The sequence below is a fragment of the Peromyscus leucopus genome, chromosome 3 (genome assembly GCF_004664715.2).
Source record: "Peromyscus leucopus breed LL Stock chromosome 3, UCI_PerLeu_2.1, whole genome shotgun sequence".
Lineage (NCBI taxonomy): Eukaryota > Metazoa > Chordata > Mammalia > Rodentia > Cricetidae > Peromyscus > Peromyscus leucopus.
In genome coordinates, this window is record NC_051065.1 from 156,601,880 (window position 1) to 156,615,876 (window position 13,997).

The 13,997-nt window shown below is 48.9% G+C and overlaps 1 protein-coding gene across 1 annotated transcript in view; it reads right to left on the reverse strand.

Moving 5' to 3' along the window:
- Slc6a11 (solute carrier family 6 member 11) overlaps nt 1–13,997 on the reverse strand; it is a 115,967-nt gene that overhangs the window by 28,839 nt on the left and 73,131 nt on the right. The window lies entirely within an intron of this gene.

Sequence of the window (13,997 nt, forward strand, 5' to 3'; positions counted from 1 at the left end):
GATGGGCTGTGATTGTTGAGATGGGAGCCATTAAGGAGAGGCCAGGTCTGCATTGGGATAAAGAGAAAGGTGCCCCCCAGTAGTGAGAAGTCTGCCTAGAGTGCACAAGGCTCGGGGTTCAGTCTCCAGCACTGCAAACACAAAACAAACAAAGCCAGAAGAAAGGGGTTTGAAAATTTTTACCATAAAGAAATGATAAATATATTTTAGGAGACAGAGATGTTTGACCTGAGTTTTATATATACATTGAATTCTATAATACCCCATACATAATATACATAATCCCCATCAGTATATGCAATTCTTACACTTTATGTATCAGTTTTAAAAACTCATTTTATTTTTGAGACAGTGTCTCATGTAGCCCAGTTGGGCCCTCATCCCTATTGAGCAGAGGATGAGTTCCAGCCCATAATATTCCTGCCTCCACCTTCCAAGTGCTGGGATTACAGGTACCCAGTCAATGCAGTGGCTTCATGCATTTTAGGTAATCACTTTCCCAGCTGAACCACGTTCCTAGAGCCAGGTGGAAATAAATTTAACATGATGTAAGTTCAAGTCTTCCATTCTAGTAGAAGACATTCCCTTCATTACCACTTTAGATGTGTCTCTTTAGCGACCTATATTTATGTAGGGCCTTCTTGTATTTTATTTATACTTATTGATTTTTCTCACATTTAAAAAAATTACAATTGTTTGTTGGTCTATGTATTATTTGTTGTGTGTATGCATATGAGTGGGGGTGCTTGTGTACATTGTGTGCCTGTGGTTAGGAAACAACTTGTGGGAGTGCTACACACACACACACACACACACACACACACACACACACACACACACACAGCTTGGAGAGATTCTATACTCTCTTCTCTCCTTGTGAGTCCTGGGGATCAAAATGGTTGTCAGGTTTGGTGGCAACTAAGCCACTAAGCCATCTTGCCAGACATTTCTTGCATTTTAAAGTACCTATTTCTATGACTTTGTCTTTATTTTTCCCCTCACTGACCTCTGTTTATCTCATGACACTATCATGGCCACGCTCAGTTTCTTTCATTTTATTTCAGTATTTTCCTGTTTTGAGTGGCCAGCCCTTCCTGGTGGGCTCTTCCAGAACCATTGTCTCTTTCAGCTGGCTTTGGATATGCAGGGTTGGGCTGTCCTGTGGCTCTGTCTACATACAGTACATTCTTCAGCCATGGGAACCCTATTTTTACAGTTTCTTATGATAGCCATGTGTGGGATCGTACTACAGTCCTCTTCTGCTGTAGCCACGAGGGGACGATGCTCTGTAGAGGGATGGCGATGGCCCAGGGTCTACTTTCTAGCCTTTGTAGTCCTTGAGTTTCCTCTTCAGTGACTATCAGAGTCTTTAAAATGATGGCGGTGCTATTGATGCTTTCTGAAGCCATTGTTCTTTATCCCTAGCTCCTACTCTTCTCCAAAATGTCTCTGCCTGCTCAGACTGGGTTCTTCTTAAGGTCATGTCTCTTGCCATGGGATCTTAGCTGCCCCATTCCCATCACCCTCCCTATCACCAGGGACCTGCATCCCACATGGATCCTCTTGGGTTGGTCTGATATCCTTTGATACGCCAACCATCATCTGCCCTAGCATGGTCCTCTCCTGAGGGCAAGCATTTGAGAGTTCTATGGGATTCCTGGTGTTCAGCCTGCAACTTGCCCTTCATCTTCTCCCCAGCTCACAGAATCCCCACGCTGTTGCTGTTGTGGCTGGCAGAACCACCTCATTGACCGGGAGATCATGCCGATTGCTTTCTCTCATACTTTCCTGGCTTTCTCTGTTGGCGTTAGAGACTCCAGCAAACATAAAAGTGTGTGCTTTGATTTGTTTCCTTTTGCTATCTTGTCTCCTTGGTTCTCAGGATCATCTTTAGAGGTAGATTTGAAAGTGGAGGTTGGAGAAGAGTACGCAGATTTGAGCAGGCAGCAGAAACAGTGCAGCACCCAAGGTCAACATGGTTCTCTTTTAAGGGTAGTGGTGCTTCCTGGGGTGATGGGTAAAGTGCTCATTTGGAAAAGCAAGTTTGAGACATCAGGAGATGCTCGGGAGACAGTTGTAAAGTCTGGGGCTAAACACAGAAGCCTAAGCTGAAGGTGCAGAGAAGAGTTCCTGGAATCTCTGTAGTAACTTAACACCCTGGACTCTGAATCCCAAACCTACCCATTGGTCTCCCCAGCTCCCACATTTGGAAAATGCATGTTGATGTTAACCATTCTAAAAAAGTAAAATGTTTTCCTTAATGCTTACATTTTTTATTTATGTATTATGTGTGTACCTGCTTATTTGCATGCACATCATGTGTATGTAGCACTCATGAAGGCAAGAAGAGGGTGCTGGACCTGGAACTATAGTTACAGATGGATATGAACCACCTGATTCGAGTGCTGGAAACCATACCCAGGTTCTATGTAAGTAAAGCCAATGATCTTAACTGGCCATCTCTACAGCCTTGATGTCAACTTTTCTACTAAAGACACATGCATCTCAGGCATCACAGAGTCTAGGCCAGGTTTCTTGAGAGTGTTCCATGGAAAGTCATGACCTGTCTACACATGGAGCCTGGGAGGTTCTTCACCTCAATAAATGGGTACAGCAGATAAGCCTGTGGCTAAGAAGATCTGTTGTGCCTGGCTGCCAGCCTGGCCACTCTGTGTAGACAGGAGCTAATGAGCTTCTCAATGAGCTGCTGCAGCTGTCCTGGTGAGGACTGCTGGAACACACAGAAGCCCTGCCATCTGGGGGTTTAGCTAGATACCAGCCTAGTTGTCATCTCCACAAAGCCAGCTGTAGCCCGTGCAGGGGCTTTCTTCTATCCATGACTTGGTGGCCCAAGCCTTTCCTGCCACCTCAATAGCAGTTTCCTACACAGTCTACAGACAGAGAGACAAAGACCCAGAAGTTTCCTCAAGAAACTTTCTAGGGCCTTGGGGACTGGTTCCTATCACTTCTGCCCACATACCATGTCCAGGGCCAGGCCATGAGGTCCCAACATAAAGGCAAGAGAGTCTGGGAAGTATTTCCAAGAAGGGATAAATGGCTAGGGGACCACATCAAATTATCTCTAAGGCATTACATCATGCCCATATTTCTTATGCTATTAGGAAATTTATACATATGGAAGGAAGGAAGGAAGGAAGGAAGGAAGGAAGGAAGGAAGGAAGGAAGGAAGGAAGGAAGGAAGGAAGGAAGGAATAAAAGCATGGTGGCCATGGAAGGATTTGACAATCAAAGAAAAGAAAACAGGGGGGATGAACATTCCCAACCCCTCCATGGAGCTGATGGACCCTTCAGGAAGAGACTTCTTAACCTTGGTCAAAGAAGACAAAGCTCTCCAGTCTTCCATGTACAAATTCAGGATTTGCATGATGTTCTCGCTGGGTAAGTTCTGGCATCTCTGCTTTCTCTGATGAGAAAATGGACCCCTTGAAGGTCAGACAGCTCTTAAAGGAGTCTGAGTCTGTGGCTTTCTGGGTCTATGTTTCAGAGGAAGGCAGGAGAGCCCCAGGTCTTCAGCATGCACACGGCATCCCTGAGTTCCACAAAACAAATGGGGACCACACACCTCAGCCCCTCCGCTTGCATTTCCCCGGAGCCGCAGAGGTGGAGGCTCCTAGGAGAAACGGCTTCCTATCCCTGCCCCCTAACCAACGTGAAGGGAAAACAGTCTCACTAAACAAACCCTAAGGAAGTCGGGTCAGTGGAGGAGAGGATCCTCCCCATGTTCTGCGAGATGAATGGGGGGCGTGCTGGCCCTGCAGCAAGGGCAGCCCACATTCAGAGATTTTAGGGCAGATTTGTGTGGGAACAGGAAAAGCCCCTTCACAGCTTTCAGGACAATTGGTTCCAAGGAGCCCCGGCACATGGGTCAGGGTGCTACCTGCCTGCCCAGTGGGACCCTTGGGATTCAGGAATGGCAGCTGCAGGCATGAGGACAAATTCTCAGAGGTCACACTGCCACAACAGGTGTCCTAGTCGTCAGGGACAGCACTCCACAGTTCACACTACTACACTGTGAGTCTTGTACCTGCCCCTGGGGCTGGCAGCCATCCCAAAGTTAGAGATATGGCTAAGTGGATGCTTAGCTCAGCCTCTCCCCATATCCCTACTCTGAGCATACCCATGGAATGTCTAATTTTATCCACATATGGGAACCAAAGATTTGTGCCTTTTCAGTGCCTCTCAGAGTGGGGCAATTAGCCCAGGGCTCTCGGGGTACAGGGCATTGTGAATAGGTAGGGGCCATGTCTGTTTTTTACCACAGTGGTTCCAAGCAGCTGTATCAGAGCCTAGGACACCAAGGGCTGGGTGAGTCGCACGGTACAGTTCAGTTGCCCTTCAATCTCACCGCCAGCCAGCGTTGGTGCTCTTCACAGGCAAGCCAGCAGCAAGTAGCTGGAGAGAGGAGCTCCACCCACTCCACTTTGGGGAGAGGGACCCTAGCACATGTACAGGCACTTTGGATTTGGGAACAAAACGTGGTGAGGAGCTTCCATCAGGTGCCTCACCCTGAGCCTCACAGGGATTTGCGGACGGGGCAAAAGCTGTGGGTGGGCAGATGCAAGTTGGGCTCTCACTCTTCTGCTGTTCTGTGTGACTCCAGGTGAGTTTCTTCATCTCTCTGAGCCTCAGGTTTATCATTCATAGACGAAAGAAGAATAGAAGGTATGTAATGGGGTACTGGACACCTTTCCCTTGCGTTGATGTTTTTATCAACTCAAGACATGGTGGCCCGTGATGTTTTATCAAGGAAACAAACTCTTCATGTCTTTTCCAACATCCAACCTCCTTCCACACTGCTCAGGTTTCTGAGACATATCAGCACTGCACAGATACACCTGCATCCTTTGGCTATGAGTGCAGGAATCAGTGATGGGTGGGAAAAGCCAACCTCTGTCCCAGGCTCTCTACTGTCCTAAAACCTGGCAAAAATGATATGTGAAAACTGCCAGACCCAACAGCGCATGAGGCCTCTGACTTTTGGATCTGGGAGTCAGGACAGGGCTTGGTGACCCACAATCTTTTTTGAACATTTTCTTGACAGACGATAGACAGACAGACAGACAGACAGACAGACAGACACACACACACACACACACACACACACACACACATTTAAAAAAAAGTGGAGCCCTCAATTGAAGCAAAAACGTAACTTATATAGCCTGGCAGAAAAGGGCTGAATCAAGGTCTTTCTTTCCACCTTCTCTATTGGGAAGGCCTCTGAAAGGATTAAAAGTAGGTTAGGAGAAGAATGAAACAGCTGTGTTTCCAGTGTGTACCTGACAACGGCTTTTGTGGAAGTGAATAATTACATGAGAATCGCTTCCTTCCCACCTCTTTCTCAGCCTCCTCCGGGTTGCTAGGCACCCTTGCTCCTTCTCTCAGCTAATGCCACATACAGAAGCAAGTGAATACAGTATGGCCATTATGAGGGGCCTGGAGTCCAGGAGAAGGATTCAAATGCTCCTCCCTGGTGGCTTCGATGGGGAAGAGGGTTTGGGGGAGCTGACTTTGGCTATATTTAAATGCTAATGTGCTGGGCTTGCTGGCCTGGCCGGCAGAGCAGGCAGGATGGTGGCGGTGGGAAGGGACAGGGGATCTTGGCTTGGAAACCCCACTGGAAACATGTTCTGTTGCTTCTCGAGTGGGTGCCAAGCCCTTCCCTGGGCAGCTGGCCTTGGTCACCTCAGGACCTGCCAGTAAAGTGTCACCAGGCTGAACGGCTGAGCTGTGGGCAGTGAGGAGCTGGCTGGCTCTGTGTGTGGGGAGTTTGGGTGTGTAGGCTGACCTTGGTGGCCCGTGTGTGTGCAGTGTTGAACAGGGGTCATTGTGGCTGGACCTCTGCCCAGGATGCTGAGTGGTTGTGTCTGAGGCACAGAAAGCAGAGGAAGTGGATGGGTGGTGGGTGGCACCAGGTATGTGGCAGTGACCTTTGGTGTCTTATGTAGTAAAATCCAGGGGGCTATGCACACCTTCCCCAACTTATCATGTCAAGTGCTGAGCCCCATTTTTCAAGGGATCAGCAGAGGAGGTCCAGAGCCAGGACCCCTTCTCAGCTTGGGCCTCCCCCTAGGTCTGTCCTGGACTCAGAGGTCCCATTAAGCCGTGATCTCCCCTATTAGGACTTCTTCAGGGGCCCATTCCCGGCACTGAAGACAGTGCATTCCCCACACAGGACTTGGTATACATACATAAGCCCCACTGACATCAAGAGCTATAGGTGCCCCCTATCACTCTGAACACAAAATTGATGACCTGTCTCATTCTACATGACCTGGATCAAAGGTCCAGCCTTGCCTTGGCAGGGGTCTGGGCTGGCAGCAGTAGCCCTCATCCACAGACAGCACAAGGCCAGTGTGCCCTGGACCAAGCCAAACTCTAGCTCCCAAGTCCAGCCCTGAGCTGGCATGCTCTTTTGTGTCAGCCAAGCTGGCTCTGGGATGAAATTTTAGCCCCTCCCTATGACCACATACTTTCCTCTAATAACTGTGGAGTTGATTCAAAGTCAGGGATGCTTTGTGCCCTCTGAGGGCCATGGGCAGTATGAGGTCTAGACAACAGAAAAGGCTCTCTTGGGGTTGGAGGAGAGACAGAATACAGCTATCCAGTAGAAGAGAGGCCACTTTACAAGGTCTGCCTGCACACAGAACAGAGACCTCCCAGCATGCCGTTGTTTTCTCTGCGACATTGTCTGTCCGCCTTAGCAAGGATGGGGCTCTGGGAGAGCACCCAGCCCTTGGTGCCCTGCCTGGCAAGTTTCCAGGAACAGCGGCCACCACTGCTTGAGACTCAGCACACAGGAACACAGTCCTTGAGGTCCAGGCAGAATCCTAACTACCAAGCCAAGTGGGGAACCTGTTGGACTGAAAAGGCAGGGTACCTTGGTTCCATTCCAGATAGTCCCCGAAGTTCTTGTGTATTCTCCTAAAGCTCCTTTTCCCTCCTTAGCCTTGGTTTCCTAATCCACCAAATGCAGAAACTAGCCAGAAATGAAGATGGTCAGTATGCGACATGCATATCACTTTTACTGCTGCCTATGGCAGGCATTACTAATCAACCACACTCTCTTCTATCCTTAGTCTGGCTATAGTGAGAAGTGTTTACTACTAGCTAGAGCTGGCAATGGAGTAAAACCTGGGAGATGATCATCCAGCCCTGACATCTCAGGCAAGGAAGTGATTGACAGATGTCAGGACTAGTTGGGCCCATTACAGAAACAATGGTATGCTCACAGAAACACACATTTTTAGTGGGTCACTGGTGCATGCATTGGCCTGGGAGGCTGGAAGGAAGCAAGATGGCAAAGATGCAAAGGCCCAGAGGTTGAGAAAGCTAGGATGGGACTGGAGTTGCCCAGTAGGGGCACTTCCAAGCAAGGGGCAGAGTGTGGGGTGGGGTGGGGTGAGCCTCCCGGAGCTCCCTGGAGTCCATGGAGCAAGGACCAATTTACTAATGCATCTTTGGTTGGAAGTTGTTCAAAGTTACCCAGCAGGATTGTGCCCATGGGACTCACAGGGAGGCCTCAGGAAGAGACTACTCAATCCTGTGATGAACAGATTTCTGACATTGCCTGAGAACACAGTCAAGTCCCTAAAGAACCTCCTAAAGGCGACTCATGTTGGCTGGGGACTTTAGATAGTCACAGGAGCCAATGAGCTCCTCCCTGGCTGAGAGTCTAGCCCAGGATGAGCCTCCCGTGGCTGGGGGTGATGAGGAGGCAGGTGACAGGTCTCCACACTGCTCTTTAAGTCTGGGCAGAAGATCTCTGAGCTTCTCTGCTGCTGAGAGGTGGAATGGCTGCAGAGACCTTCTCAGCCTCGTTTTCTGACCATTAGCTATGTAGCTTCCAGATATAAGCATTCAGAAGTAGTCAGACCCCCAAGATCCTCTGCTCAGGAGCCTGCTGCAACCTAGCAGGTATACAATTGGAAAAGAACTCAGGCAAGTACCCAGCCTGGAGGACACAGGGTCAGTTGGACTGGGTGGAACCTCAGCTCTTCTGGGAGACTTTGGAGAGGTCGGTTCCTGAAGCCTCAGTTTCTCTGTGGGTGTAACGGCACAGCGGGGAACTGTCAGGCTGCCCTCAGTTCATGGCACTGATCACACGAAGTGCTCACAGGAAACACTGAGTAGCCAGAAAAAGTCATGACGATGGATCTTTAAAAAGGACTTTTGAAGGGTCCAGGCCCGAGTGTGCAATCTTGAGCTGGGGAAGCAGAAGACAGTGTGTTCTAAGCTCTGTGTGGAGCTGTTCCCCGTTTCCCAGCCCTAGCCCTGGAGGCTTCAACCAGGGAAGGAGGCCTGGCTTCCTCATTCTGGTTCGGAACTACCCCACCCTCAACAACCATCCCCGCCCTACTTTCTTTGAGGACCAACATCTCTCCTCCCAAGGGCAGTGAACACTTCCCAGAGAGTCACTTCTAAGGCTTCCCTCAGGGTCCCTGGGTCTCTCTGGAGCTGGGTCTCTTAGGCAGCAGGCTGCTCTTAGGAGTATGAATGGCCAGATCAAACTAATTAACACACACATTCCCTCACACACTGTGGGGCCTGAGGTGAGAACACTTTAATCTACTCTCTGTGTTTTTCAAGTATTCCATCCTTGGATTTTACTGAAGACTAGTACCAGGACCTTCCCCTATACCAAAATGTCAGGATGCTCAGCCCTAAATTAAATAGTATGCCTCCTACACATTATCTTGTCTGTCAGCAACTCGAATCCCACGGGAGAGTTGCTGTATGCTGTTAGAGGAGAGCAATAAGGGAAAGAGGGTCTTCACGCTCAGTGAAGACGCAGCTTTGTTTATTGAACTGAGATTGGTTTAGCAATCTTTCAGCTCTCAGAAGCCTTGCCAAATTGAAAGGCCACCTTGCCACCTGCTCACATGGCCTGTCCCTCCCTGGCTCAACTGATGAGAAGAGGTGACAGTTTTAAAAAGTTCTAGATACCTGGGAGTCTGAGTGGCATGGCAGTCCAGGAGGCATGCACAGGGTTGAGGATGCAGCCTTTGGGTGGCTGGGAATGACACTGGCTGCCTTGGCTCAGAGTCCTGGGGGAGGAGCCCTGCTCCCAGTTACTGCAATGTCTGGAGGCAAGCATGTAGGAGAGCTGGCTTCTTCAGGAAGACAAATAGGAGATATGGCAGCTCTGGCTACTCACCCTCCCAAAAGATTCTCTGCAACAGTGTCCCAGGCCTTGGGGCAAAGGCTCAGGGAGTGAGCCAAGGTCCTACTCATACCCCGCTCCTGCCCCCGCCCCTTAGGTGAGTTCCCAGGGCTATATCCCGAACAGCAAAACTAAGAATGATCATTAAGAAGATAAATCAAGAGATAAGGCTGACATGTCCTGGGAGAAGGACACACATGTCTACAACTCACTTTAAAAATGCATAGGAGATAAATTGGATGGAGGGAGGGCTGCAGAGGTCCAGGTTGCAGCGAACACAGCAAATGCCAATGACAGAATCTGGGGGTGGGTGCTACCCATTGTGATGGCATTCTCTGGAAGAGACAGGACAAGACTACAAAAAGAAAGGGAGAGACACTCCTCGGGACACTCTGGAGAGGAGATGTGATTCCTGCTCAGCAACACCGCTGTGTAGCCGGCCCCTCTGAGTGGAAACATGTGGTCCAGAAGAAAGGAGGCAGATAACACTCTGGGAGCTTGGAATGTTACAAGACTCACAAGGCTACCCAAGGAGGTACCGAGGGAGAAGGACTTCAGTGAAGGTCCAAGGAGACAACTTTCCTGACCCTCATTCAGACTGTGGGGGGCATTTTGTTGATGCTGCTGCTCCTGACTCACTGGTTTATTGCCTAGACTTAGGTATCCTGTCTCCTGATCTCCTACTGTGCCCCATCAGGGTAAAGAGACAATTCATTCCTGATACCACCCAGGGAATGGTCCAACCCACTGTTAAGATGGCTTCCCAGATCAATTAGCTTCATCAAGATAATCTCTCAGAGGCATGCCCGGAGCCCAAATACTCCCAGACAGGAGTTCCTGGAGGCTTGCCTCCTGTGAGATTCCAGATCCTTCTAGGTTGTCAATGAACATCTCAGACATCTTAAGTGACAGGCCTCCTTGAGGAGGAGCATCTGCTTCATGAACATGTGGATACCCTTATGCCAGGACTAGAGAATATATTGCCATCCCTAAAAGTACCAACACAGGCTAGGATCACACACAGTCTATGGTGGCTGTTGAGTGGCTTTTGCTATGGGTCATAAGACACACAATTAAGACTCAACTGTCTGTCCAGAAAGAACCTGCCTGAGCAAGAGGAATTAAAATAAGAAGACATGTGGATGCTATCCTTCTACATTGTTGTCTTGATTGGCAGGAAAAGTGTGTGTGTGTGTGTGTGTGTGTGTGTGTAAGGAGGGGAGAGGTGGAGGTGCTGGCCTGCCCTTTCTTGCAGCTGGTAGGGTATAGGAAAAAGAGAGTACAGTTAAACCTGCTGAAGATTCTTTACTAGGACACAGACACCCATCAATCACGAGAAGAATCAGATTGTGTGTGGAGAAGAGAGTGAGGCAGACGTGATAGAAGAGAGTCTGCGGGTCTGATCTTCAACACAGAAGAAAGGAAAACCCCTTAATATGGCTCAGGACAGGACACGGATAATCAGGAAGTGCTCATCTGAACTGCTTGGATTGGGAAAGACTTTGAAACAAGAACCAGAAGAGCTCTCACAGGCCAGCTTGTGAGGTTGTAGGATGTGGGAATACGGGGTCAGGCTGAGCACTGCAGACATGGAAAGACTGTGTAACATCCTCCCTGGACACCAAGGCTGCAGAATCTGGCACAACACAAAGGAAATCAGTTCCAGACACCCATAGAGCCACGTGTGACACTTGGCCATTGTCAGCTAACTTTCCCAAGAATACCAGCGCTGAAAGAGAACAGAGGAAGGACAGACATTGCTGAGAGAATTGGGCATGAGCAAGGTGGTGCCTGATGCCCAGCTCACCAGCTTACTAGGACTGTGTTCACAGAAGAGCTAAGAAGGAGGCTACTTCAGCAGGGACCTCGGGGCTGTCGTGGGGCTTCAGTGGCTTTGCTGGTACATGGTGAAGTGCGATCTTCTCCATAAGCCTCTGAAGAGGTTCTTGCTCACCTGTGATTCAGACCGGCATGTAAATCGGGTTTACAAAGTGCTAAAGCAATCAAGAGATAACAGAATGGCAGACAGAGGGGGCATGTCTGGGTCGCTCAAAGGTGACTGTGGCAAGATTTATATCAAGCTAGTCTTCCCAGGTCGGGGAAACATCCTGACAGCTAAATACTTAACCAGTGGGCACCTGGATGCTTTTAAAGACCAAGAAAATGTTCACAGAAGACATAAATGATAAAATAGTCCAGAAGACAAAGATCAAGCTTGCTCTAGTGTGGGCAGCTATATCTTCTGAGTTTATGATGTACATTTCTTCCCTGAAAGAAAGTGGACTGGGGTAGAGGTCTTTCACCCAGCCTCCGGCCCTTCCTATAGCCAAGAGGCGAGAGCTACTGCACCAACCTGGAGCCTATCTGACCCCAGAATCAGTTCCAGCAGCAGCAGGCACAGTAGGGCAGCATGGCCTGGCTCGCTGGGCTCCCTGCCATGTAAGCAGCCCTATCTGGCCCCACCAAGCCTGTGGCAGGCAGGGAGACCCACAGAAGCTTCCCATCAGGATGAGGGAGCTGGACATTCACAGAGGAGGACTGTGGATTAGAGAGAGTTAAGGTAGTTGTGGCATCCAGGCTGCTGTGCCTCCCATTGTTCTCTTGACGAACAATTGCTACAGTGACGTCATCTTTCCATGCTGGATTTGACCTTTCGAACACATTTCTTTTTTTCTTTTTCATATCCTCCTAGTTGCTGCATTACAAGTTCAACCTGCCCTGGAAGGCAGTTGGCCCTCAGGGATCCTGCCCACCCTCTGCGTAAGTGTTTCATAAAGGATGCTAACCCTTGAGGGCCTTACGCAGTTACAAAAGCATCTGCAAGAGCAGCAAGCAGCAGCAGTTAAAGAGTTTGAATGAAGACACCCTGAAGAGGTGGAGAAGATGTTCCCAGGAGCCATAATGTCGTTGGGTAAAAGTCTCAGTGTCAGCAATGGGCCCCCACTCCATGAGTTACTGGCCAGGGGGCCACCTCCATCGCTACCTCCAGCCCAATTCAGGCTGCTACCACTGTTCTTGGTTGTATGTCAGAACTAGATGGTAAGACCCTATTGCTGAAAATGCTATATCTAGGACATGGAGAAATCAAGCTGGGACCAAGCTGAAAGCCCCTTCTCTATTGGCTGACTTGTGTAGTGCTGAAGGGACTAGGCAGGCTGTGGCAGGGAGAATTGTTGCTGACAGTACTGTTCAGATATGGATCCTACAAGTTACATTAACAACATGCAGGTAAGACGTGCTTTCTCGTGCACATGTCCAGCTCACTGGCCTGCTAGGATTGTGTTCACAGAAGAGCTACGACTGTTCAGGGTACAACCAACTGATTTCCAATTAAAGTCCCACTCCCTAGATGGGAACTTAAGTCTAGTACTATGAGCCAGAGCAAAGCTCACAGCTGGGATGGTCATAGGCTCCCATGAGGAAAGAACTTCTATTGTTTTGTTAAATGGATATAATGTATCTGTCAAGTTGCTTTTAAACATTTTTGGTTTTGCCATGGAATACTGTTGCTGCTACCCTGAGTCACAGAAAGAAACTTTTTTTTTCAGTGTGGATTGAAGATTCCTAACCATCCAAGCTGCTGAGAGTAACTATTGCCGTGGCGCAGGGGCTCAGTGCTCAGGCATACATGTAAGACAATAACCACCCACTCCAGTCTCAGGAAACAGCTCAGAAGATGGGAGAGCCAGAGGAAGGGGTGGACTGTCTTGTAGCTATTGCCTCTAAAATGAAGCATTCTCTCCTAGAGGGAGAAGGGAGGCTCAAAGGACTCAGGAAGGTAGGGAAACTCATAAGGTTCAGAAAAGCACCGAGGATTACAAGACTCACAAAGACCCAGGCTATATAAGCAATAAACAATTGGAGCAAAGGACTTTTTGGTAGAGCTGCGGGTAAGATGTGAGTCATCACCCACGCTGAGAAGACTTCTCAGTGACACACCTGCTTTGGAGTCACACCGGTAAACTCATTAGTTCACAAAACAAGGTTTGGGTGAGACCATGTCTTCTAGTCTGTGGTCGGTGCCCTATCTAGGATGAACATTTGTTCACATCTCAACTGGGAAAAGCCAAGCAACACCCATGCTTGCACCAATGGCGGCAAACTACATAACTCTCTGCTCCTTTTGGCAATGGACCAGAAAACCAAAGAGTTCTGGAGACTCAGCCATCTCTGCCTTGACATCACCTCACAGGCCAATGACACTTTAATTAAGGACCTAATATCATCCATCTGCAAGCCATGCGTCTGTCTGGGTGGTTCTTACTCCTCACTTCCAGCCACACATCCCTCCTGAATGAGGTGAAGCAGCCCCCAGGGATCCAGAGGAAGAGAAGGACAGACCAAGTGCAAGTATGAATTTTTTTGCCTGGTTCCATTTTGCCCTATGTTTGGGACACAGTCACTATAGAAGTTCGAGGCTGTTTTATTTCCCCATCTGGTTTTCTTAGGGACCCCCCCCTTTAAAAATGTTTTCTTCATCTGTAGAAAGTTGTATACAATTGTATACATTTATCCAATATATTTTGACCATATTCATCCACTTATCTCTGCCCCCAGCTCTCCAGTGTCCCCACTACCCTCCCAACTCCATGTCTTCCTTTTTTGTTATTAACAATCCTGAGTCTACTAAGTGCTTTCCACATGCACATGCACGTGGGGTCATCCACCAAGGCACAGGTTACCAGCCACACCCCCAAAGAAAAGTGACATTCTTTCCCTCAGGGCCATCAGCTGGTGCTAACTCTTCTGCTGAAGGCAGGTCCCCAGGCTCCTCCCACATTCCTGCTGGATTGTTCTGACTGACTTGATCTTG